Genomic DNA, 27,006 nt, shown 5'->3' on the forward strand with positions numbered 1-27,006 from the left:
CGATACAAGCTACCTGCACTGACAGAGACCACAGAACTAAAGGTACTATCTACATGTACTGATAGAGACCACAGAACTAAAGGTACTATCTACATGTACTGATAGAGACCAAAGAACTAACGATACAAGCTACCTGCACTGACAGAGACCACAGAACTAAAGGTACTATCTACATGTACTGATAGAGACCACAGAACTAAAGGTACTATCTACATGTACTGATAGAGACCAAAGAACTAACGATACAAGCTACCTGCACTGACAGAGACCACAGAACTAAAGGTACTATTTACATGTACTGATAGAGACCACAGAACTAAAGGTACTATCTACATGTACTGATAGAGACCACAGAACTAAAGGTACTATCTACATGTACTGATAGAGACCAAAGAACTAACGATACAAGCTACATGTACTGCTAGGAACTGCAGAGCTAAACATTCTAGCTGTCTCTTATAAACGTGAAATTGTTGCATTGGCTACCATGAGTGGCTTCTTTTGATTAAAAATTCTCATTGAGAAACCCTTCTTAAAAATTCACACAAAATTTCTGGAGCACCATTTTTGACAAGTACATTTTCATTTATTTATGTTTTTGTTAAGTGGGTTAGAGCAATAATCCGTCTAAACTGTTTTCAGCCTTAGCATGGGTTTTCAGCTACAATTTCCTACTAAGGGCATGTGCAGCCCTGAACCTCCTAATCCCCATCCTGGTCCTTTTCAGACTTCTCTTCAGACTATCTTCATAATGCTAAACTTTGCTAACAAAAAAGTATCACATGGGCAATTAGATTAGCCATAACATGATAAACTTTGTCAAAAAAAGTACTTCATGGCAAGGCAAGTGAATGCTTTGGACTCCAAGGGGGTTAATTAAAACTGTATCTTACATACTTGATTGATATACCAATAAAAAGAAAGGTCTTCATGGTGATGCAGATCCTTTGCTCAGACAGGAGATCGTATACCAGACAGAAATAAGCTGTTGTAATGGACATAAAATAGAATAATGTTAATCATTTGTTACAAGTACCGGACTCTGCTTTCACCTTTTCACAGGGACATGTAAGAGGTTGTGCAAAACATTGCACCCGACTCATCTGTGGCACTTTTATGCAGTTATACCTGTTTTGGTAGACTACTATAAATGGTTTACTAGGCCATGAAAGATAATGGCAGGTTTTTGAGAGGCAATGCACACAACCGTTCCAGCAAACATTGATAGCCTCAGTAACCTACATGGTTTCAAGGAAAGCATCAACTATACAGGTATTTCAGTGCATGCATCTAATGTCTATTATGTTTTTCCAGTAGAATGATTTACTTAAGAGCAAGTAATATCCTTAATCACTTGACAAGGTGTACACCTCAGTAGTACAATTTAATAGGAAATGCTAACTCGCAGACAAGGTATATATGAAAAGAACTCAATACCCTGATAACTTTACTTAATGGATATGTCTGGTTTATATAACAAATTATACCATGATCCCCCCAAAACGTGCATGCTGATTGGCCAGCGTGCCCGTTGTAAATCAAGTTATACTAATGGAAAAAGGTCCGGTCGCCCGGACTTTTTTCCATTAGTATAACTCATTTTTTTTAAACACTGTCTCGCTATGTTAAATGGGTTTAACATAGTGATTCAGCTTTAAAATAAGCAACGGAGACCTCCGTTGCTTATTTTAAAGCTGTCTCGCTATGTTAAACCCATTTAACATAGCGAGACAGTGTTTAAAGCAAGTTCTCCGTTGCTGTTTTGATAGTCTCGCTATGTTAAATGAGTTTAACATAGCGAGACATTAAAATAAGCAATGGAGATGTCCGTTGCTTATTTTAGACTGGCAATGCACACAACCATTCCAGCAAACAGTGATAGCCTCAGTAATCTACATGGTTTCAAGGAAAGCATCAACTATACAGGTATTTCAGTACATGCATCTAATGTCTATTATGTTTTTCCAGTAGAATGATTTACTTAAGAGCAAGTAATATCCTTAATCACTTGACAAGGTGTACACCTCAGTACTACAATGTAATAGGAAATGCTAACTCGCAGACAAGGTATATATGAAAAGAACTCAACACCCTGATAACAACTTTACTTAATGGATATGTCTGGTTTATATAACAAAATACAACAGATTAATATTTAGATGGACTACTTAATGAATGTCTAATTGAGATTAAGTGTACAAGTTTGCATCAAAAAGGAAAATAGTTATATTACTCTAATTCAGCATATTCTGCCTGTTTGGCACATTAAAGGAGTTGTGGTTATACAGTTCTGAAAGATGTTCAAAGCACTTTCTTGGTGTACAGTAAGTTAGAATGTTATCTTCTTGACGGCAGTACAACTAAAGATGGATTACGGATAAATATTTTTTTCACATCTACAGTGCCTAAAGTTATTGACCCATATGCAGTCCAAATAATTACCCTAGCATTCACTGCTTCATCTTTTTATCTTTTGGGAAAGCATACCACAAAACTTACCCTATAATATTAGGAGATTTTAATGTTTTCAAGGAAACTGTTATGGACAAATGAAATCCTAAACCTCCATGCCAATTGAGACCTCAGCAGACTGTAAATAAGCCAGTTCAAGATCTCAAGCTTCTATAGGTCTGGAGGATATTTCATTATCAGGAAAGCTCTCCCTTTGTATACCCCAATGTAGCTCTTTCTACATTTATTTCAAATACAGGTCAGCCTTTCTCAGCTCACAAAGATACAGCAATGGCATATACATAACTACTTGCTCTTTCTTCAATCATGAGGTTATTACCTTGAAACATAACCCATTTCTGAAAGACATTAGAGGGGCAGAGTTGCAAGTTGAGTCAAATTCAGGGATATCCCTTAAAAAAACAGTGATAGTTGAAAGGTATGGTTTCATACTTTTGTGGTTCACAGTCAGTGTAAGTTATGCAATAGGTAGTAAACTTGGTGCAAGATGCTGTGGGATCTATTCTCACACCAAATATATTGATTGCTGACATTGCAGTGGAGCTTAAAGGGGTGCTGCACTCAAGTGTCACCCTTTTCTCTGCTTGAACTGGTGGATGTAAAAATCCAATGATACCTATCAGAAAGAGAAGGGGAACTTTATTTAAAAACATTATTTAAAACATCATTTAATTAAAAAAATATACATTTTACAAAAAAATATATTTTTACCCATTTTCTTTATGTCTTCATCCCGTTCTTTTATTCATAATTTTTATATTATTAAAAAACTTATCCATATATCAAATCTTATTGTACAATGATTATTAACATCTCATTTTCCAGATAATCCATAAAAACTAATTACTGCTTTAATTATTTTATCTAGCTTGCCTTTGTTAAATGTTTCATCTAATCCATAAGCAATTATACTTGTATCCATTTTAAATCCTTCTAATCCAAATTCCCCGTTTTTATCTTAATTGATTTTTTTTTATAATCTAAAAAAGTTTCATAGTTTCTTCTATATTACAAAAAGAATACAATCTATCTCTTTTGTTTATTGTTCCTATTTGCTTTGACAGGCAATTCTGCACTCGTAAGTCACTGTCAAAAATCTTGCACTTACAATAATTCTTGAAATCTTTCTCCTCTTTCAAAAATAGCTTAACTACTTCTCCCATATATTTTCATAATAATGTTTCCCTCCATTACTTCCTCATACCATTCTTTTTATTTTTCTTCAAAAAATCCAACTTAAATCATTTCATTAATTCATAATATTCTTTTTCTTCTTAGTCAATTTTTCTTTTGAAAATATCCTTTCATTTTAAAACATAATTTCATCAACATCAACACAATCTTTTTCAGTTTTGACATTCCAATAAAATACCCCCAAAATGTAAAAAAAGCCAGCTATACAATAGGATTTTTAAAACCAAGTCCTACTTCATTTTTTTTACAATACACTGCTCTTTTTATAGGATTTAGATGAGAACCCCATACAAAAGAAAAATCTCAATTTTTTTTCTAAACTAATGCAAAAACACATACATACCCATACATACACTAATTCCTTCAAATGTAGGAGTGTATTAAATAAGTCTTCTTTCTATGAACTAAATCAACAAGTTTCCACGTGTTAATAATACTTCTAATTTCATTCAAAGTAGAACACATTTCCTTTTTTATTTTTTTATTTATTTATTTGTTTATTTATTGACATTTGGTGACTAGGAAAGTCCAACTTGGTCAGGAACCGATTTTCAGTGGAGGCCCGGCGAGAAAATCTCCAACAAATACAATGATATATATATATATATATATATATATATATATATATATATATATATATATATATATATATATATATATATATATATATATATATATATATATACACACACACAATTTATGAACATGCATACAGTTTGCAGACCTTATACAATTTAAATAGCATAGATTGACAACATTTTTCAGAAAATCATCAGTAGTTTAGTCCAAGGTATAGGTTGGTATTATCCACTAGTAGATGAATGGCAAATAATCCTACATAGATATGATGTGCAACAGTTATTTTGTGATTTTAAAAAAGCATAGTAATAGGAACAGAAAGTGTAAGAAATATTGTGGTAGGACAGAGGGAGAGAAAATGCAAGGGAAATAGGAATATATTAGTTATGGATAGTAGTATATATAAGAATAATTTATATGTTACAAAAATAGATTAGCAGGATAGATAATCTGTAAGGTGTGTGAGTACAGTATTGACAGATATACTAAGCAGAAGCAAAATATAATTAGTCTATAAGGTCTATCAGGGAAAGGCTCTGGAGAAAAGGTAGGGAGAGGAACAGAATGAGGAAAGGAGGGAGAAGAGCAGAAGCTAGGATATAGGATAGACAGATGATAAGAGGGAGAGATGAAGAAAAAAGAAAGATGGAAAGAGGAGGAGAGAAGTAGAAAAAGGGTTGAAGGAATAAAGTTGAGCAATGGAGAATTAAGTGTAGTTGTGTTTAGTTGAGGATCAAGGGCAGATGTGAATGATGAGAAGGGGATTTTTTAGTGTAAGCTTGAAAATCTTAAAGGTATCTAAGACTCTTATATTTGAAGGCATGGTTTTCCGTAGCTTTATGATGCTATAGGAGTAGATGCTGTGTCCAGCTCTTTTGTTGGGTTTGTGTACAGTTAGAAGCTGTTTGTTTGTGGAATGGAGAGATCTGGATGGAGTGTAGGACTGTAGGATAGATTTTAAGGTGGGGCAGGAATCTGGTTGGTGAATTATTTCATGTGCAAGAGATAGTTGTACAAAATGAAGGTGATAGGGGAATTCTAGACAGTTTAATTCATTAAGAGTGTAACAGTGGTGTGAGCAGTAAGAGGTACCAGTGGCAAATTTAGCTATTTTATGATACCATGATTGAAGATTATTCTTTAGGGGTGTACAAATGTTGGTAAAAATGGGGGCCCCATACAGAAAGGAAGGGAGGAAGAAGGTATTAACAAGTGTTATTCTGATAGGCATGTCCATGAAATATAGTTTTCCCAGTATGAGATGTGTTTTTTTAATGGCATTACATATATGTTGTTCAGAAGTGAGTTTATCATCTATGGTGATGCCCAATAGCTTTGCCTGAGTTACAATGTCAATGTCTGTATTGTTTTGCAAGTATATGTTGAAATTGTGTAGTAGGTGTTTTGGTGAGAACAATAAAAGCTTAGTTTTATTGGGATTTAGTAGCAATTGTGCTTCATTTGCCAGGTTTGCATTGAGGTGAAGGCATTCTTTTGTTATTTTTAACAGATGTTGAAGATTGTTGGAGGAGGAGACAATGGTGGAATCATCAGTGTATTGACTGAGTGTGCTCTGAAGGGAGGTGGTATGAAGGTTATTAAAGAAGATATTGAACAGTAAAGGTCCAAAAATGGATCCTTGTAGGACACCTATTTTATAAACATGGTATGTAGACAGACTAGTTTGTCACCTAATACATTGTTGTCTTTTGGTTAGGTAATTATCAAACTATTGTGGGGTATATTGGATAAAGGAGAGATAATAGAGATGGGTCGATAATTTATTAATGCATTGTTTTTCCACCCTTGGATAAGGGGATTATGATAGATTTCTTCCAGAGATTGGGAACTTCAGAGTCTAGGAAGGATCAACTTATTAGGACCCTGAAAGGGTCGCCTATTGATTCTGCAGTGAGTTTTAGATATTCTGATAAAAGGTTATCAGCTGAGAGGGAGCAAGCTTTGAGTTTTAGAATAAGCTTATGTATCAGTGAAATTGGAATGGGCTGTAGTGAGAGAGCAGGAGATGCAGTGCTAGATATAGAAGTACCCTGGTATGGGGAGGTCAAAGTGGTGGTGTAATTATTAGATTATTCTGGAAATGGAGGAACAATATTTTCTATATGGTTGGAATTTGCATTACAAGTTTAAGTATGCTATCAATGAAGTGGGAATAGAACATATCAGCTTTTAGAAATGGATCTCTGTCTGGAGCTGGTCAAGTTTTTTTTTGTGGACCCAGGTATAAGGAGTAATGAGATCATTTTCCAACATTTTTTTTGCATTATTGACTTGACTGGAAATTTGTTGAGTGAAATATTTTTTCTTGTTAGTAATGGCTAGGTGTTTTTGCTTTATTACGTAGATGCTTATATATAAGTAAACTGGTGTCATTTTTGTTCTTATGCCAATTTTCCAGGCTCAGTCTCTGGTCTGAAGTATTTATTTTGTTGTTTTAGTTAGCCATGGTGCATGATTTGTTTTTGTCTTTTTAATTCGGAGAGGGGCTAAGCTGTTGAGAGTGTGCAAAAATAGTTTATTGAAGTGGCTGATGGCATCATCTAGTGGTAATGTTTTTAATGAGGACCAGTTTATAATTTTTAAGATGTTATTAAATAGTTCTTGATTGAAATTGGTTAATTGAAATTGGTTACATTTCTGGTTGTTTAGTAGGTATGAGGTTTAGGCCCTTGATGGGAAGTCTTATGAGTATAAGCAGGTAGGTGGTCATTTAAGTTATTTGGGAGTGTGTTGGAATTGGAATATTTATGGGGATCTGATACCAGAATCCAGTCTAATAATGCACCTAGCTGATTCTTATTTTGCATTCTAGTGAGCATAGTCAAAAGTTGCATGAAACCCTGTAGGTTGATGTTATTTGATGGTGAGTCAATGATCACATTTTTCTAATTGATATTTATATCAATCATAATAATAGTTTCATTGGTAATGTTATTAATAGTCCAGGACAAATAATCTTCTAGTATTGGGATATTTTGACCAAGGGCTATATACAGTACTGCAATGCATATTTGTTTGGTGTTATTTACTTGTAAGGATGCCATGAAAACTTCTGCAGTACTAAAGGAAGGGACAGTGTTTCAATAAATTAATGCTACTCTGTCTGCTTTTTTATGGGTTTTGTCTTTTCATAGTATATTATACCCTGGAAGGACTATTTCTGTATCTTGAATATGTGTTTGTAATCAAGTTTTAGTAACTGCTACTATATCTGGGGAGTAATATCAAAACAATGAGTGAAATTCAGGAATTTTGTTGCAAGTACTACATGTATTTAATGTCATTATTAACAAGTTTATAGAAAGGGGTGATTGAGGAGAGGTGTGAAATTGTAGTGGTGCCGGGTTGGGGTGAATATCTATACACTGGGAAAGTTTAAGGAGGTGGGGTATGAAGTGATAGGGGTAGGTATTTTTAGTAGCATACTTATGAACTGTACATAATTTTAATTTGGATTTAGTAGTGAAAGAAAAAATTTGGAATTCAGTGAGGTGAATATGGCTGTACTCAATAAGGCTGGCAGATATATTAGAGAAGCTGTGTGTGTGTGTGTGTGTGTGTGTGTGTGTGTGTGTGTGTGTGTGTGTGTGTGTGTGTGTGTGTGTGTGTGTGAAAAATAAGTCTAAAATGGATGTTTTTACCCATGCAGGTGTTTTACAAAATAAACTCCCAAAATTTTAATCTCAGTTTGTAAGATATATACCTGCATTTTTATCTGAATCACCAAAACATTAACATTTTTCCTTATTTATATTCAATCCTAATTTCCTAATACACATATTTATATTCCACATAGCTTCTTTACCCATCCCTTTCCAGTTGCAATTACTTCCAAATTATCCATCTATTTTAAATATATATATATATATTATTATATTTTGACATAAATGACTGTTTCCTTCATTACATATTTTGTTTAAACCATTCATTAAGTAAAATTCTATTACAAAAATTTATATATAAAGTTTTAATTAAATTTAAAAAACTACTATGAAACAAATAATTTTCTAATATTTCAAACATGTCTTATGGTGTTCTTTATCATATGCTTTATATACTTTTTAAAATCATATGCAAAAATCTTAGCATTATTTTCTTCACACAAAAGATTTCACAAAACCTCTTTATCAATAAGCAACATATTTCTATAATTCCTCCCTTCAGTGCCATATATTTTGCTCTCCTATTAAATGACTCATACTTTTACCCAATCTCTTCTGTAATATCTGTGTTAATATCTGGTGGGCTATATTATTCAATGTTATAGGACTCCATTTTAATGACTTTCTATTACATTGTTTATATATTAGCTTATCAACCCCTTCATAATCTTCTTTATCAAAGAACTGATAATTTAAGGCATGTACATTTTTTTCTTTTAATCATTTATTCCCCAATAAAATAATTAGTTAACTCATGTGAACCTGGCATACCTATTTTTAATTCCTTTCATAATATAATTTAACTAATTTACTTCTATTGTTTTCACAACTTATTTTCAATCATTCTTACTGACTCGGTTGATGCTCCATATATCAGTCTGTTCTTTCTGTACTTCATCATGCATCTTACTAAAACATTCTTCCAATTCTTGCATTATTTCTTACATGCTACACTTTTCTTTCTCATCCTTTCCTTTTATCCTACATTTTTTCCATTATCTTTCATCATTGTCTTTCTCAAAAATGGGGAGATTTCCTATACCTTACCCTGTACAACATACTTTTGATTACTTATTAACTTTTCTACCTTTAATACATTTACTTTATAAATTCCCCTCTCTCTCAGATTTCTTTCCTTCAAATATCCTTTCAAATCTCTTTTTCTCTCTCAGTTTACTTTCCTTCTCATATCCTTTCAAATCTCTTTTTTTCTTTCCAAAACACATTTCTCAATGTCAGAAACTACTTTCCATAATTTTATTTATACTAAAATCAACATTGTTTTATATTTGCCTAAAAAGTAATCATTCTATCAATATCCCCCATAAGCTTTGTCGATACTCTCTATTTTTTTTAAACTGCACCTACTGAAAGATTTATTACTTTCCCTTCATTAATATAATTTTCCTTATTAGCTATTTCTGCTTCTATACACAGATGGTATGAAACATAATTTTCACTTGTTATGATACTTCTTTAGTCTAAACCACTTGAAATATAATATAATACATTTTTGTTTTTAAATTCCCCATTCTATAAGTAGTGTTCCTCAAATTAATTTTTAATAATTGCCTTCCTATCTTAAAATCTTTTCTAACCTTATCATTTTATTTCTTAAACAACAATTTAAATGTATAATGATAATAATAGCCATCTTATGTGTTACATATTTCATAAGCTCCTGAAATAATTCTCTTTTATTTTTCTTAGTAGATGCATATACACCAGTCACACTCTGAAACCTTATTCCCATCTCTAATCTCACATATCAAAGTTCTCTGTGGACTAAAACTATGACAGCCAAGATTTTAAATGTTTTCATTTTAAACAGCAGAACCTCCCCTGAATATATATCTTCTCCAAAACCCCATCCTATCTCCCTGCCCTATATCGGTTTTGTTTGCCTCCTTATTTTCATTCAAAAACGTTATATCCTGTAAACAAAGTAAATCACATCTCTGCTTCTGACTACATTTCATAACAGTTATTGTTCTTTTTTTTCATTTATCAAACTGTTAACATTTAAAAAGCAAAGTCTTAAACTAGCCTGTTCCTTTCTTTGCAGATTTGTCTAATGATTTATTTTCTTTTTTTATACTCTGTTGCATATTGACCATTTTTCTCATCTACTTCACCACACTCATCTTCACTGTCTTTCTGACTTAAAACTTAAACTAATTTTGAACCTCATCCGTACATCTCCCTACTTCCCAACATCTATCCTATATTCCCCCCGTTCATCCTCATTCACTTCATTCTCACTTTGCATAATATTCTCATCATTTTCCTTAATTATATGTTCACAATCATACAAATAATCATCTTTACTCCCACATTTTCTATAACATGTCTTACAATTGTTTTCTGCATGTCCTATATCTCTGCACTGACATTTTATTTCACTACATTCACCTACAAAATGTTCTCCTGCTTCACAATTTAAATTATTTTTGTTTGACTCAAATTTTGTAACATTACTTTTCCCCCATTAACACTAATAACACAGGATAAATGCAGAATTTCACCATTTTTGTATCCAAAGAAACATTTAGTTTCCATCTCCAGTTCCATAATTTCCTATCATCATTGATTTTATTTTATCAAAAATATTTTACACTTATTCAAAATAAATAAATAAATAAATACATAAATAAATAAATAACAATAAATTTGTCAGCAGTCATATCAGATGTTCAAAACTGAATCTAGCTTTTCTTTTTAATACACATCTTTATTTATTTCATTACATAATTTTTCCATGGTTCGCAGACTCTTTTCCCAGCAAAAACAATAACAAAAATTTCTACCTTTCTGTAAGTCTGAAATGTAAATTCACAAGAGCACTGCTAGTGTGATATGAATAAACACCTTTACATCCTCAGGCTTTACACTTAACAGCATGACTATATTGTCCCAAACATAATATCTGTCAATAAGACTTTCTTTTTCTATTTGAACAATTGTACACTTATCAGTAAATGTCAAAGCTTTTCCTATATTATTTAACTTTTATGTCCTGCAGCAACTGATATTATATCCCTGTTACACAAAGTCACTTATATGATGTCAATTCTTGTGAAGAGCATTCAAAACCAAATCTTCCTTCTCTTGGATTTCCTGGTTTTCAGGAAATCACCTTTGTACTATATCTGACCACAATACAGCTGTTTCATCAGATGGTTCATTTTCATTAAACATACCACACAAAACTTGTGTCAACAAACCTCCTTCATTCAGTTCAGTCACTTTTAACTGTGGTATTCTTTGTTCCCCACTATGTGTAATACTGTTATTTTCCTCAAAAACAATAAAAGAAAATATGTCATTAAACATTTCATACTTTTTCATCTAAGTTTCCATTCATTTATCTCCCTTCTCAGACTCATACACGTCACTTCCATTTTTCTGCCTCTCCTATGAAATCTGCAACTTCACATCTATTCTGTCTTGCTAAGAAGCACAGCACCCTGTGGCTTGCAGTATAGATGAACAATAGTAGGGAAAGTTCCCTGATGCTCAGGCCAAATTTTCCCTAGTAGTAAAACTACCACCTTGGGTCTCTCCTCAAAAGAGATAATATCTTAGTCAGACTAATCTGGTTAACAAAGGATAAATAAAAATAAAATAAATAAATAAAATGCACGTTGATGCTAGTCAGTTTTAAATGAGTTAACAATACTCTGCTCTTATTTTTCTCCAATTCTGCAGAACATCTCTGATTTTGTCTCATATTTACTCCCTGTTCTTGAACAAGTTATTTAACCAGACAGTACTTTGGGCAAGTGGAAAATTGGGCTAGTCTTCCCAATGATCCCCTGGGCTTCAAGCCCACTAAACACTTATGAGCCAGAATATTTATGGTGTAATGAAAGGAACTTGATTATAGGAAATAGGAGCATCATCATATGAGCCACAGTCTTTGTTTTTTATTTATTTTGTTGACATTGTGTTTATTATTTAGATGTAAATAAACTGGAATGCATGAATGCTATGAGTTTAAAGTTAATATTTTAAATATAAATACATGTTAATTTAGTCTGTTTTTTGGCACACAGGTGTGAAATGCCCTGTGTTTGGGTTATAGCAGTTTGTCTAGTACTTAGGGCAGATGAGTAAGACTATGAAATTTTGGGTCTATATTGCTTCGTTGAAGACTGAAAATATCAAAGCTGATATGGTCGATATCATATCAGCGAAAGTGAAAGACATCAAATGTTTTAACGGAAATCTCCATAATGGGAGATTTCCATTTGCTGCAAAGTAGTACGATCTCGGAGTTGGTATATTTAAGTAGCAGGGGTGTGGGGTGCAGGACGGCCTGCATCCCCCCTTGCAATGTTTAGTTGTTTTATTTTCTCTTTTTTCTTTTCTTTTTTTGTTTGAAGTTTCAAAATATCGATAATAAGGTGTTGACCATATCAGATTCGATATTTTGAAATTTCGATGATGTGATATAAACGCAAAATGGTAAACAGTTGTTTTTGTAATACAGAGTTAATTCTTTCAGCCTTCTTTCATCTTTGGTACGACTCTGAACAATTTATTTCACTGGACAGCACTCCTTGGCTTCTTATGAAAAGGGAGCAGGTGGTGTTCAGGTGGCTGTCATAGGCAGTTAGCAAATGTCTTACACATTTGTCTTTTGAATCCCTACATTCTTCACATAGTTGCTAATTAGTGCTTCAATATGTTCCACTTGATTATGAATACCAGCACTCTTTTGTGGTTTAATGGGTTGCCAGATGCATTTTCACTAAACGTGGATTACAAAGGAAAATCCTTATTGTTTCTTATACTGTCTGCTTTCAATGTGATAGTGCTTTATTTTCTTTAAAAATACCTTTAAGTGACTTTTCTGTAAATTTTGAAATAACATTTTTAAATGAAATCTAAATCTTTGTGATAATTATAAAAAGAAAGAAGAAAATAGTAAGTATACTGACAGGCTGCAACACTGTTTATGGTAACTGGACAGAGACAGCCAAGTAGTGGGATATTGGAATGGCTGATGGGGCCTGTTTCATTACCATGCATAGGATTACATTTGTCCTTGAACCATCTCTGTTGACACTGGATGTATCTGCTAAATTATTAGCCATTGCTGAATGATGCCAGATTGGATAGCTATTCTTAATCATGAAGAAGACATAGGGAGGTCAAATATGAAATTCAGGTGTGATGAAAGCATGTGAGCCACCCAAAAACTAATATGCTGCATGCAGCAATACTTCTGATTTTTGTATTACTTGTGGTTGTTGAACAAAAGCTGCTGCAGCATTTATATTGCATTTAATTGTTTTGCTTTATTCATTGTACTAAAGCATGCATTAATTCATCAATAGGCCCAGATAATGTAATACTGTCTAAACATGTTGCAGCTTACTAGTTTAAATATATTACATTTTAGTAGTATATTTTTGCAGTACCTTCTTTACAGCTCCCATCAACTGTAAAGGGGTTGACGTTTGTCATGTCAGATAGTCTGCATTATTTGGAATGAGGACCAGAACAGACTGATCTTCAGCCTTCATTATGTAGTCATTGTTGCATATTGCTGTAATACTCTGGCAGTTGGAACATTGGACTAAAGCTCTGACCTGTCAATGAACTGCTTCATGTGACAGAGGAACAATGTTTGAAGCTTTCCATCTTTATTTCTCCACTCTGTGACACTGAGTAATGTTTTGGAGCAATTAGAAAACTGCAATAGGCTCCTTAATAGGCTCCAAGACTGCATGCTGAGTAACTATGAACATGTTGCCTTCATTTGCTAGCCATTCCCTATTGCTGATCTAATTCAGGAAATGTTATGGCAATATCACCACCACACCATTTTAATGTAACATAAGCAATTTATTCTTCAAGGGCAGCAGGCACTATATTTGTGGATGCAACACTGAAATGCAAAGTTGGTTGCCAACAGCATCCTCTACATTAATAATAGTTCTTTTTAATGTGGAATTAGTCCAATGACTTTTACTTCCACAGAGATTGTGCATATTGCTGGATTGTAATGACAGCAGTTTAAGTGGCCTTCATGAACCCTGATTGCTTTACCACATGTTGATATTTTTTCTGATTGCAAGAGGAAGCTTTTATCTTCAAATTTTTGGAGGGTGTTGTACAGTTTTAGTTACATATATTTTACTGATATTTACTTTTAGCACTAGTCTGTAAGGTCTGATGTTAATTCCTCCCACAATGTGTTGCAGGCATAGTCTTTTAAACAGCACAAGATTGATCACCACATTATAGATAAGACAAATGATACTTCTAAATAAGCTATAGAAAAATTAGTACAATGACAGTTCCTGAGTCTTTCTGAATAGATTGTCTTCAGACCCAATAGTTTCCTTACAAAGGTACTAATGGCAGTAAGATTCGATCCTAGTCCATGTGGGCATTAATGACCTAAGACATACTTCCCTGATCTATATGAAAACAGGCACTGTTGGTCTCTCTGAATACGCGCTCAGGCAGGTATGTGCCTTGCATTGAACAGCATTCTACCTTCACCAAGGATGACGCCACAGTATGAACAAAAGATGACTTACTTAATAACTGGCTTTGCTTTTTGTTTTTTTGTGTCTTTTCAGGAGGATTCAATATTTGTCAGCATGCGACAACATGGTTAACAAACCACATTGCTTTGCAAAAGATGGTCTGTCTTTCCTAAGCTTCTGAAAATTGGCTAAAACTTTATCCATCCCCTTAAAGCCTTTTTAGACAATGTCAAATTGACAAACCTACCAACATAGCAAAAAAAAAAAAAAACCCAAAGAAAACTAAAGGTGCTACTGTTCAATGTTAGGAGACTAAAAATGAAACTCCACACCCTACAAGCTATACTCACTCTGGAAAATATAGACATCTGTGCCATTACCAAGACATCATTTAAATCCACAGAAAGTACCCCAGTAGTGCAAGGCTTCATTGCCTTCCACACAATTAGACCATTAGCTGCAAGACAGGACAAATGGTGGAGGAGTCTCAGTCTTTATTAGCAACGGCCATAACACTAGCTTGGTTAAACAGGACGATGCCCTGGAATTTATCCATGTGTAAATCACCACTGACAAAATTCCATACCATATCATAGCAAGTTATAGCTCACTCTCTGTGTCATTAGAATCCCATAGGTTTGAACCTAGACCGATGGGTGAAACTCACTATTTAGCCAACTACAGTGCTCATGGGAGACTTTAACAGACCCTCTATACCCTGGGAAATCTACACTGCATCATAGTCACAGGCAATTGATTCCTGGACTTCATTAACCCAAGCACCCTTGACCAGTGCATACACCCACCAAAGGTTCAAACATATTGGAAATTGGTAATTTCCAATTTGGAAGAGACCAGTCATCAATGGGAACCTCAGAGCTCCATGATGGGACCTCTCCTATTTGGCATCTACTTCTCAAAGGTAAAGACTAATGTCAAGGGCCTTTTGTTGATCAAGTTTGCAGATGACTGCAAACTATGAACTACCATAGATTCTCCCAGTGACACCAAACATCTTTCAAGAGGGTCTAACACAGATATATGACTGCTGCCAAAATCACAGATTAAAACTCAATGGCAAGAAATGCATTATTGTGCCTTTTGGGAAAACTGCCACCAAAGCTATTTACTTCATCGACAAGAAACCCTTAAGAGTTGATTCAGTAGTCAGGAATCTGGGAACATATGTAGACAGTAATCTGACCTTTGACCAACATGGGGTTAAGGTAGTAAGAAAATAATTCTATGTTGTCCAACTTATAAGAATGGGCATGGCATCCAGGTCCAACAAAGTTATAGTGAAACTTTATTTAGCCCTTATCAGACCAATTATTGAGTATAATTCCCCTTAGGCATGTACCTGAACAGATATATGCAAGACCTGGAAAATCCACAAAGGCTCCTTACCAGGAAAATCCAGGGTATATCCAGACTATCGTTTAGAGATTTCCTTAAAGCCGTATCTCTGTTCTCTATATCCTACAAGTTATCGACAGGCGATTTACACCTGGCATACAAGGCATCCTCAGATCCATCTCTGATAGACATTTTGCAAAATGAACAGTATCCGAACCACTAGATCCAATGATTTAATGTTTGCTTGTGATATTAATATGACATGTTGGTGAGACAGGTATGTGTCTCAGAAGATCCCCATGCTCTGGAGCAGACTTCCCATCCATGTGCAGCAGAGTCCATCTATAACCATATTTAAGCATAACATTGACCATTGGATAGGAAATTGTAAATTCACTCTGGGTCTGACCTACATGTCTGTGATAGACAGAGGCAGACAGCAATGCCCAAACTAACATAACCCTCTCCCACACATAACCTCTAGAAGTTTTTTAACACTCCCCCTCCTAATAAATGTCCATGATACATAGTGACACGAATAAGTTGGGTTGTCTTGTTAGGCTTATAAAGACCCTGGTTGTCATTAGCCTAGTGTATTCCTCTGAATCTCTTAACTTAAAGAATCATTGTACCTCTTCAAGTTTTTTTTTATTTTTCAAATGGCTTGTTTGAAGATTGCAAATCACAATAATATATTGAATAATGGGCCATCTCAATGAGGTGTAAGATAATACAGTGATCTGTTTGGAGTGACTAGATATGCACTCTGGCATGATATGGGTATAGGGCATGTATTTTACTTTGATAGATACAGCTTAGAATTTAGAATGATTTTTACCATCTTGAAATAAAGATCTATAAAATCTTATCTAAAACCCCCATGTGCTGTTTGTAGAATTCAGTTGGCTTTTGATATCCATGCAGTGTGAATCATAGGAACATTCGGCATTCAGTGAGATTATTTTATCCACATTCATTGTTCATTTTTCCTTTCATCTGGCCTGCTGGGAGAATGGTTGGTTAAACAGGACCCTTCACAACTACAGTGGGACTTTGTGCTTTTTCCTTATTGGAAGAAAAATATAAACTGCCCAGCCCAACTTTATTTCTGCTGTTTAGCTAATAGTTTACTTATTGAATTGTATATGGATTACTATTTAATGCTTTTAAATTGTTAATTTTGCCTATTGTACAAAACTATTTAATGCCTCTACAAAGCCAAGATAAGGAATATCTTCTATTCACTCTTTCTCAAGTGTTTCTTTTAATTCTCCAAAATATCAAGAGATTAAGAAGTCAATCGATCCCCTTAACAGATCCTTACTGTTCCATATATAAGAAGATTGTTTTCCTTTGCCATTTGGGATAAGTTATAACTCTCACTGTGATTTCGCATGCAATACTTTTTTTTTAGCTAATGGCTATAAAACTATATTCTGACCTTAGTTAGTGGGCATAGTACAATCTAATATAATATGTCAGAGACATGTCTGCCACACTGGCATCTAGTTTAACATGAGTGATAGCAGCTTAAATATTTTTTCTGCATTCTTTTTAGGAAATCACTAAGCATGTTGTATGGTTCAATGAGACCTGCACTTTACTTTTTAATTGTGGCAGTATCTGTCAGTCAATAGTTCTCTAAGGGATGCCTGTTCTTGTCTCTCATTAACATTCTGATATACTTCCTTGTTATGAAGTTCTCACAGACATTTTCATTATGTTCTGTGATTTGTTACTACATTTTTGTTTATTAGAAACATTTTGTATTCACAGTTTACCTTCCAACTTTGTGGAGCAGTTAAACATTTTTTTCACTATTGCTTTCAGCCTTTGAGATAAAATTCACTTCGCAGAAAGATCTAGAAGATTTGATTAAAAAATCAGTAGCACCCTAAACATTAGTTAAAGACTTGTTTTATGACTATGGCCATTCATAAATGCTAAGCAGAGCCTTTTTTTCTGTTGTATGTTGTTGTTTGTCTTTCGGCTTTTCCCGGTTAGGGGTCGCCACAGCAGAACTCCGGTCCTCTAATGACTGGCAGTAGATTTTTATGGTGCCGACTTGCCAGCTCAATGCCCAGCCTTCAACGAAGGCACACCCATTCACGCAGGTCTTTCGGAATGCCACTCGACCGCGGGGAGGACATGCAGACTCCACACTTAATTTGGTTATGCTGACAAAGTTTTTTTTCACTTGTATTTTTATTTCTTATATGAATACAAATGTTAACTGTGTCACAAAACTCATTGATAGTATCCTACAAAGACTCATCAAGGATAGCATATCAATCTGTTTACAGAAGTATTTCATTTATTCCATCATACCTTCCACTGGTCATCCTAAGATGATATATGAATGACTGAGATTAATTTATTCTTGGAAGAAAGATGCCTACTCATGATTGATGAAAAGGAGTGTATACATGGTTGTAAACCTGAATAGTCCTAGGGTTGTTGGAATATTATCAAAGATATTGCTGAATTTGTAATATTTTCTTCCAATTTGTTTTATTAACATAGTTAATATTTGAACATGTGTATTTGATAGAGAGTTGCTTGCAGACAGTGTTTTTAGTAATTTCTCACATGGGAAATGTATTTTCCTTAATTGGTGCATCCTGGATCTTAGCAAGAAAGTTGCCATGCTCTGTAGGGAAAACAGATTAGTATAATGTAGCCATTTATTATATAGAAATATGTGTATATATATATATATATATATATATATATATATATATATATCTGTTTGTGTAAATAGATATAGACATAGATATACATCTCTCTTTCTCTCTCTCTCTCTTATATATATATATATATATATATATATATATTCTAGACAGATATATAAAATTATACAAATATATGTATGTATATATAGAGAGATGTTGATATCCATCTATCGATATATAGATAGATAGATATATAAAATTATACATATATAAATATCTAGAACCTGAAAAGATGATAAAGATAGAATAGATGGAGTTATGGAGTTGAAGAAGAATGTCAGCACCTCAAAACAGTGTTTGTGAGGACTATAAAACAGATGTGCAGGTGATCCAGGTATGGGAATAAGGTACATAAGGAAAGTTGGTAGTGGAATGCAGAAGCCAGGAAATTATGAAAAGAAAGGAGTCCATAAAAACTGGGATAAAACTATGGACTAGACTAAAAGGGAATACTGGCTACCTAACCAAGAGGCTTACATAGTAGTTGTAATTGCAAAGAGCAAGGTAACACAGGTACTGTACTTGCTCTGGAAAAAGACTAGGCAGATATACCAAGAAATTCCATCAGGTTCCAAGGCAAAGACAGAAAGATAAAGAAGATATTAATCTAACACCCTTAATCAGGGATGCCAGCAACAATTTGCTTACCAGTCCACAGGATGTCAAAAGTAGATAGAAGAAGTATTCTCAGCAGCTTCTGAGTGAAGAAAACCCCACAAAAGCTGTACTGCCCCAGACACAGCTTGTGATAAAAAAGAAGAGGAGCCCAGTATAAAAGAAGTAAGAAGAACACTAAGAAAAATGAAATCAGGTAAAGCTGCTGTCTCAGATGATGGCATGGCAGCTATAATCAAGATACTGAGTAAATTAAGGGAAAATACCTGCAGAGGGTCCTCACAGCAGTATGAAGACAAAGGGATTGCCCCAGATGACTGTTAAAGCATTCTAGTGTAAATAACATTCAGAGCTGTGGGCAGTACAAACATAGCAAACTCCTGCCATTCTGAATGAAAGTTTGGGAGATGGTGATTGATAAATGAATACTTAAAGCAGTAAAAAGTAAGATGTGACACGAGCAGCTTGGATTCAGATCTGGATTCTGCACAACCAACCCAATGTTTGCAGTGTCACAGATAGCTGATATGAAGCTAGAGATGAGGAAAGAGTCCAACTGGACATTCATAGATTTAGAGAAAGCTTATCACAAGGTCCCAGTAAAGCTGATTTGGGAAGTTACATGATAGTTTAAGGTGCCAGAAAATTTGGTAGAATTAGTGCAGGTTAGTACCCGTGGACTATGATGTTTGCAGATGACATTGTGATCTGTAGTGAGAGTACAGAACAGGTGGAGGAGATCCTGGAGAGGTGGAGATATGCTCTAGAGAGGAGAGGAATGAAGGTCAGCAAGACTAAGACAGAATATATGTGTGTGAATGAGAGGGAGGATAGAGGAATGGTTGGAGATGTTAAGATTTGCAGTGGATGTGACGAGAGTGGACAGGATTAGGAATAAGTATATTAGAGGTTGAGCCCAGGTTGGAAGGTTTGGAGACAAAGCCAGAGAGGCAAGATTACATTGGTTTGGACATGTGTTGAGGAGGGATGCTGAGTATATTGGGAAAAAGATACTAAGGATGAAGCTACCAGGTAACAGGAAAAATGAAAGGCCTAAGTAAGGTTTATGTATGTTGTGAGAGAGAACATGCAGGTGGTTGGTGTGACAGAGCAAGATGCAGAGGACAGGAAGAAATGGAAACAGATGATCCGCTGTGGCGACCCCTAACAGGAACAGCCGAAAGAAGATGATGATGAGTGCAGGTTATGCACAACAATCCAATGACATAAGTACAAGCATTGCTCAGAGTTGCGAGTGTGTATGTATCAGATTTCAGCTCTAATTCTACTGCTGTGCATACTGGTGATGGAATACATTACCAAGTAAGTCATGGGGGAAAGCTCAACAAAGCTGCTATATGCAGATAATGTGGCATTACATGCAGACTCTGAACAAGAATTTCAGCAAATGGTATGAGAATGGATTGCAAATTAGATGGCACAAAGGATGAAACTAAGTACAGATAATACAAATACAAATACAATGGCAGCAAATTAAGGAACTGAAAGAAGCTGAGAACTAAGATAGAAGAAAACAGTGAGACAGGTTAACAGCTCTAACAGTCTAAGAGAGAGCAGAAGGGAAGTATGAATGAGGAGGTCAAAACTAGAATCATAGGGGCTGCAGCCAATTGGCACAGCGTGTTGGGGTAGTGTATGCCAGAAGAGTGCCAAAGAACCTGAATAGTAAGATACAGAAAGCAGTGGTGTGACCAATTCTACTGTATGACACAGAAACATGAGCAGTGAAGGCAGAGCAGTTCGGGTAACTAGAGGTGATGGACATGAAATGCCTGAGAAAGGTGGTGGCATGTACTCTGTGGGACAGACAAAGAAATGAGGACATCAGAGCAGAAGCCCAAGTAGCTCAAATTTCAGAGAAGGTCAAAGAGAACAGATTACAGTGATTTGGGCACATAAGTAGGAAAACAGAAGACAATCTCGTGAAGAAGATTTGGGACAGACAGGAAGTAGGCAAAAGGAAACAAGGGGTGCAGGAAATAGATTGATGGCTTGTATCAGAGAAGACCTGCAACATTTAGGCATTGCTGTCAAAGAAGGTAGGAGAGTGGCATTGAATTTAGAGAGAAAGCTATAGTTGGCACAACACCCCAACCTCATACAGAAAATGGGAACATGTGGGGTTAATAATGAATTCAGGTCCCATAGAAGATGATGGCAAGTTTTCTCTAAGGAAAAAAAAAATACTTAAACTTGTTAGCACATTCAATAATTCCATCATGTCATTTTTCTTATCTGTGACAGACGGCCCAGTGTTAACAGTGAGTAGAAGCTACTTACATTGTCTAGTGATGGATTTGTCTTTTTCCAGACAATAGAGTCACTGGTTATGTGTATGTGCGTGCTTGTGTGTGTGTGTGCATGTGTGTGTGTGTGTGTGTGTGTGTGTGTGTGTGTGTGTGTGTGTGTGTGTGTGTGTGTGTGTGTGTGTGTATGTTTAGGGGCTGCTTTTGGAGGCTTGAAGACAGTAATTGTGATCCTTGGAACAGTGAGAATTTATATGTGTGCATGTTTAAATGTGCACGTTTGTGTGTGTGAGCACGTGTTTGTGGACAGAAGTTTCTTTTCTGTACTTAACTACCTTAATTTTGATCATTGGAAGAGTGAGAGTTTAAAGTGTAATTACAAAAAAATACATGCTAATTCCAAAATACCTGAATTTCTTATTCTTTCATATTCTCCAAGATGCAAAGATGCAGCAATCTCAGAGTTGGTTATATATAAGTAGTGGGGGTGTTGGTTTGCTGGGTGGGCTTGCTCCCTGAAAAAATCATTTTTTTTAGGAGCAAACTGCTATAACAGTGAGATTTGAACTTCTCTGTTATGTGCTAAGGGCCACTTTTGCATTTTTGGACTTTCAGAGTTTGTATCAAAGAGTCTTGAAATTCTCATAAGACACAGTGGTAATGTATGTGTGTGTGTGTGTGTGTGTGTGTGTGTGTGTGTGTGTGTGTGTGTGTGTGTGTGTGTGTGTGTGTGTGTACATGCACGTGTATGTGTGCTTGCGCCTGCCTACTACGTGTGTGTGTTTGTGTGTGTGCGTGCGCATTATGTGCCCAGGTTTGGTTAAAACAAACTTCTTTCTATCTCTATATTATGTAGTTTAAACATCAAATCATTTAAACTGCAAAATACCTTTAGTAAAACATCTTGCAACATAACACGTTCACAGTATAACAATTTCTTTTAACTGCAGTTCTAACAAAGTATATCAAAAATAAAAGAAGCTATCACTTTAAAGAAATTAAATTATTTCAAACTGTTCTTCAAGAATGCAGAAATGTCAGTATTACAAAATGACAGTTTGCAAGTTCCTTTCTCTCACACGCAATCCATCCATCTCTTTGCTGCAGGATGTATTTGCTTTCTTTTGCCTTCTTCCTGTCTGTCCAAGATCTTCTTCATCAAATTGTCTTCAGCTTTCTTGCACATTTACTGAAACAACATAATCCGTTGTCTTTTACCTTCACTGCAACTGGAGCTTCTTTGGCTTCTCTCTAATGTCATCAGTTCTTTGTTTGTCTTTCTATGTGCTTCCTACTGTCCATATTAGCCAAGTCATCTTCATCTCCTCTACATTCTGCCTTCATATATCTTTCAGGTCTTCGACCTGGTCTCTTTTGACCTTAGAGTTTTCTTTGACTACTATTTGCAGCTGGCTGTGGTCACCAGTGGTTAATCCTGTAGGTAGACTGTTTCACTGGGATGAATTTACCATCTCTGATTCTACCCCAGTGGCCTTTCCTTCCTATGAAGAAGTCTACATGTGTTGAATGTTGGCCACTCTTGTATGTAATCTTCTGACTCTCTCTCTCTCTCTCTTAATGAATTATGTGTTGACCACAATGAAGCTGTATGCCAGACAGCAGTCTAGAATTGCTGCTCCTTCTTTATTCGTCTTGCCCGACCAATATAGACCCAAGCAGTGCTCATACTCTGTTCTGTCTGTCCTGATATGAACCAAGGAGTCCATTACTAACAACACCAACTCACACTGTCCTACCTTATCTAGTAGATCCTGCAACTGCTGTCTGTATGCAGTCTTTTCAATGATATCACATCACAGATGCGGGACAGAGGCTAAGATTATGACTACTGTCTTAGCTTTACATTGAATTCTGATTGCCATTAGTCTATCACTAATTTTGATGGCAGCTCTCATCATCTTCAGAAGACTCTCCCTCACCACAATTCCCATACGATATCTAGTCTGTCTTATCCCTGAGTAGAAAATTCAGGATCCCAAGATAAGTGGCTTTGCTGCACTACCCTTCCACAATGTTTACTGGATACTTAGGATGTTCAGTCACCTCCTGATCATCATGACGTTCACTTTAAAGTTACATTCTGCCAGTGCATCTATGGTCAGTATAGAAATCCTCAGCTTATGTTCGGCAAGTTCATTGGTTTTATGTCCAGGTTTTGCTCAACAGAGCTATGCCAGGTAACCACCGCTGGGCTAGGGTTGACACCTGTCTGAAAATTTCCCTGACAGTTAGAAATTGGGGTCTCTGTCAGGAAATCCAGAAATCATGGTCTTTGTCAGGAAATCCAGTTATGCTGAGTACTTGTAAGGTTTTTAAATCATTCTTAGGGCATTTCTGAAGTATTTTTTTCTAAATTGTTTACTGTTTTAGTTAGGTTTCCTATCTGCTTTCAAATGCAGTGCAAAAGCAATCATTGTTGCAGCTTATGCTTATGTGTGTGCAGGGTGGTAGTGGTGGTGGTGCTGATGTTTATGTATAATACTATATAGCAGCAATAAGGTGGCCAAAACTTCTTCCACTTTCCATAATTGTAAACATCAGGATTGCACATAAAAAGTCGTTATTTTTGGTGGTCTCAGCAAGATGTGTGGAAAAGGAACACATCATTAAAGTGTTGTGTGAATAGTGAACTGCTTGTTTAAGGGCGAAAGCACACATGTATTTGTTTTTCAATAAAGATGTTTGGATTTCTAAACAAGTTATAATAGCTTGATTATGCTGAAATCTCAGCTGAGCTTGTCTACAGTGCATTGTTCCTTTTTTCTGATTTTTTTAGGACTGTCAGCCAACAGCTTTATTGCTCACAAGTATCAGTTTTCCCTGTGGTCTATTGTTTTTCATTATGGGAGGGAAACATCTTTTCCCTTCAAGGCTCGAAAACTATTGTGCCTCAACCCAAGAATCTATGTTTTTACGTTTTTACTATTTATAAATATCTATGTATCTCTCTCTCTCTCTCTCTATATATATATATATATATATATATATATATATATATATATATATATAGGTCCAATATGTAATCCTGATATACTGAAATCCTGAATTTCAGTATTTCGAAATTACATAGCCGAAAACCCAACTACAACATACATTTCTGAAACCCCATAACCGCGGAATTCAAAATCCCAAACGTACTCTACACATACAGCATACACATACACACAACTCCCCCCCCACAATCAAATAAATAGTACTACACTACAGATAAGCAGGGGGCAAGCCCCCCTACACCCCTCATGTGGGGGGGCTGCACCCACCACACCTCCTACCTATATATTCTAACAGACACACAAAGGAAACTCACACCAGCACATTTTACAGTCCCTCACGCACACACACACACACACACACACACACACACACACACACACACACACACACACACATCACAGTCACAACACACACTTACACACACTAACGTCCCTAATGAACACACTTACACATGCATACTTACCTAAACTTCCACCCATCCATCCACGCACTGCACCAGAGGAAGAAGAAATTATATGGGTCTACTTCATTTGATTGAAAGACCATTTGACCTAAACTCATTTGATCAGAATTTCATTTTTTTGAAAACAGTACTCAAGGCATAAAATTGGGATTTGTCCCTCTCCCCAATGTCATGCAACCCTGGAGTTGGTATGTATAGTTAGGGGGTGTGGGGGGTGCAGCCCCCCACATTCGCGGGGGGTGTGGGGCTTTGCCCCCCACCTAGTTTCCTTTAAAAGAAGAAAATAAAACAAAAAGTACAGATTTTAAATGGAAATAGGTGGGGGGGCTTTGCCCCCACACCCACCTACTATATATACGAACTCCAGGGTCGCACGACATTGGGGAGGGGGACAAATCCCTGTTATTTGCCTTGAATACTGGTTTTCAATCAAATGGGTTTAGGAAAAATGGTCTTTCAATCAAATGACGTAGACCCATATATATATTTATATAGATTTATAGAGATGGTTCCCCTTTATAACAATGTCTGACCATAACATCAACTCGCTTAGCAGGGCGACACCATCTAAAGTTTAAAATAGAGAATTACATCATCACATCATAATTACAAGGTGATTTTATCAGTCTAACTCAGTTGTAGTGTAAATTATTTTCCATTTAGTGGTATAGCAGGAAGAGGAAAAAAAAGCATACAGAAGATAAACTATTAATTTTTGTTACAAAATGACAGGCTTCTTTTGAAAGTTTTATCATAACATATTTTGTATTTTTATAAATCATTGGGCCCACCAATGAATACCAATAGTGATTTACTTTGTTCAGAAAATTAAATGCAGAAAACTGGAAAACTTTACTGTTTAATATGCAAACAGCTCAGAATTATATATTCTTCCAAAGCAGTATACACCGTAGTACAATATTTTGCATTCAATCACCACTGTAAAAGAACTGGTAATAAAGTCATAACTTTTAATAACCGTGAACAGGAGATCATTCTGTACAGATTAATTAGGCAGAGTAATTGAAACTATACTATTTTACATCAGCAATCACATTAACAGTTGTAAAACTGTAGCAATGGATATCAATCCTAAAGTAGAAGTCAGAGTATACTTGGTCTGAGTATATTTCACTATAAGAGTATTATAGTATTTGTTTTTTTCTGGAATATTCAGTTATATGATGCAAAAGGACTTTTCCCTACTTTTAACTGTTCACAAAAAATATTTTTCATGTAATCTGAGGTTATAGAAAATATTCACATACATGAACAATAATAATTAGGTTTGCATTTTTCTGTATTAAACTGACATTATTTACCTCTCTCCTCCTTTCTCTTCACACACACACACACACACACACACATATATATATATATATATATATATATATATATATATATATATATATATATATATATATATATATAAGCACACACATATTGATAGATAGAGGCATGGACATCTCTATTTATATGTACTCAAGTTTATAGGGCATAGGTACATACTAGGTTGTGAATCTATGAAAATCTTTAGAAACCCAGCCACAAATTTCAATGAAGTTTATAGCCCTTATATTTTAAGTACAAATAACCAAGACATGAGAAGAACAATTACATGTTGCCTTTATCTATGAGGGACAAGGGTGCCAAAAAATGAGTGAACTTTTGGATACAAATTTATTTATCCAAATTATGTTTAAATCATGTAAGGGAAATACTTTGCTTTATGTGGAGAGGAAGAGAATTCTAAAGATGTGATATTTTCTGTGATGCAGATCTACCACTCTGACATGCTTTATTTATGTTGCAAATGATATTGAGATGCTCTGAGTGGGTGCTTATGCCCTCAGTTGACTTTCAAATGTGTAGTACTTCTTGCATCTTAGAATCTTTTATGGCTCAGTACACAAGGCAGAGACCACCTCCCAGAAGCCTGAATGACACAGAGAGGAGGAGCTTGTCTCTGAGATGGTTCTCATAATTTTTATGATTTAGGTCCTTGATTTTCTTAGTAAGAAAGCACTGTGGGCATTTGGGTTAGGTCAGATGTTTCGCAGGTACATACTGAATGGGGCATTATAAACAGTGAGCTGATGAGAGCAGAATATCATGGAATGACAACAT

Source organism: Protopterus annectens, chromosome 2.part1, assembly GCF_019279795.1.
Source record: "Protopterus annectens isolate FY-2018-M chromosome 2.part1, PAN1.0, whole genome shotgun sequence".
NCBI classification, from domain to species: domain Eukaryota; kingdom Metazoa; phylum Chordata; order Ceratodontiformes; family Protopteridae; genus Protopterus; species Protopterus annectens.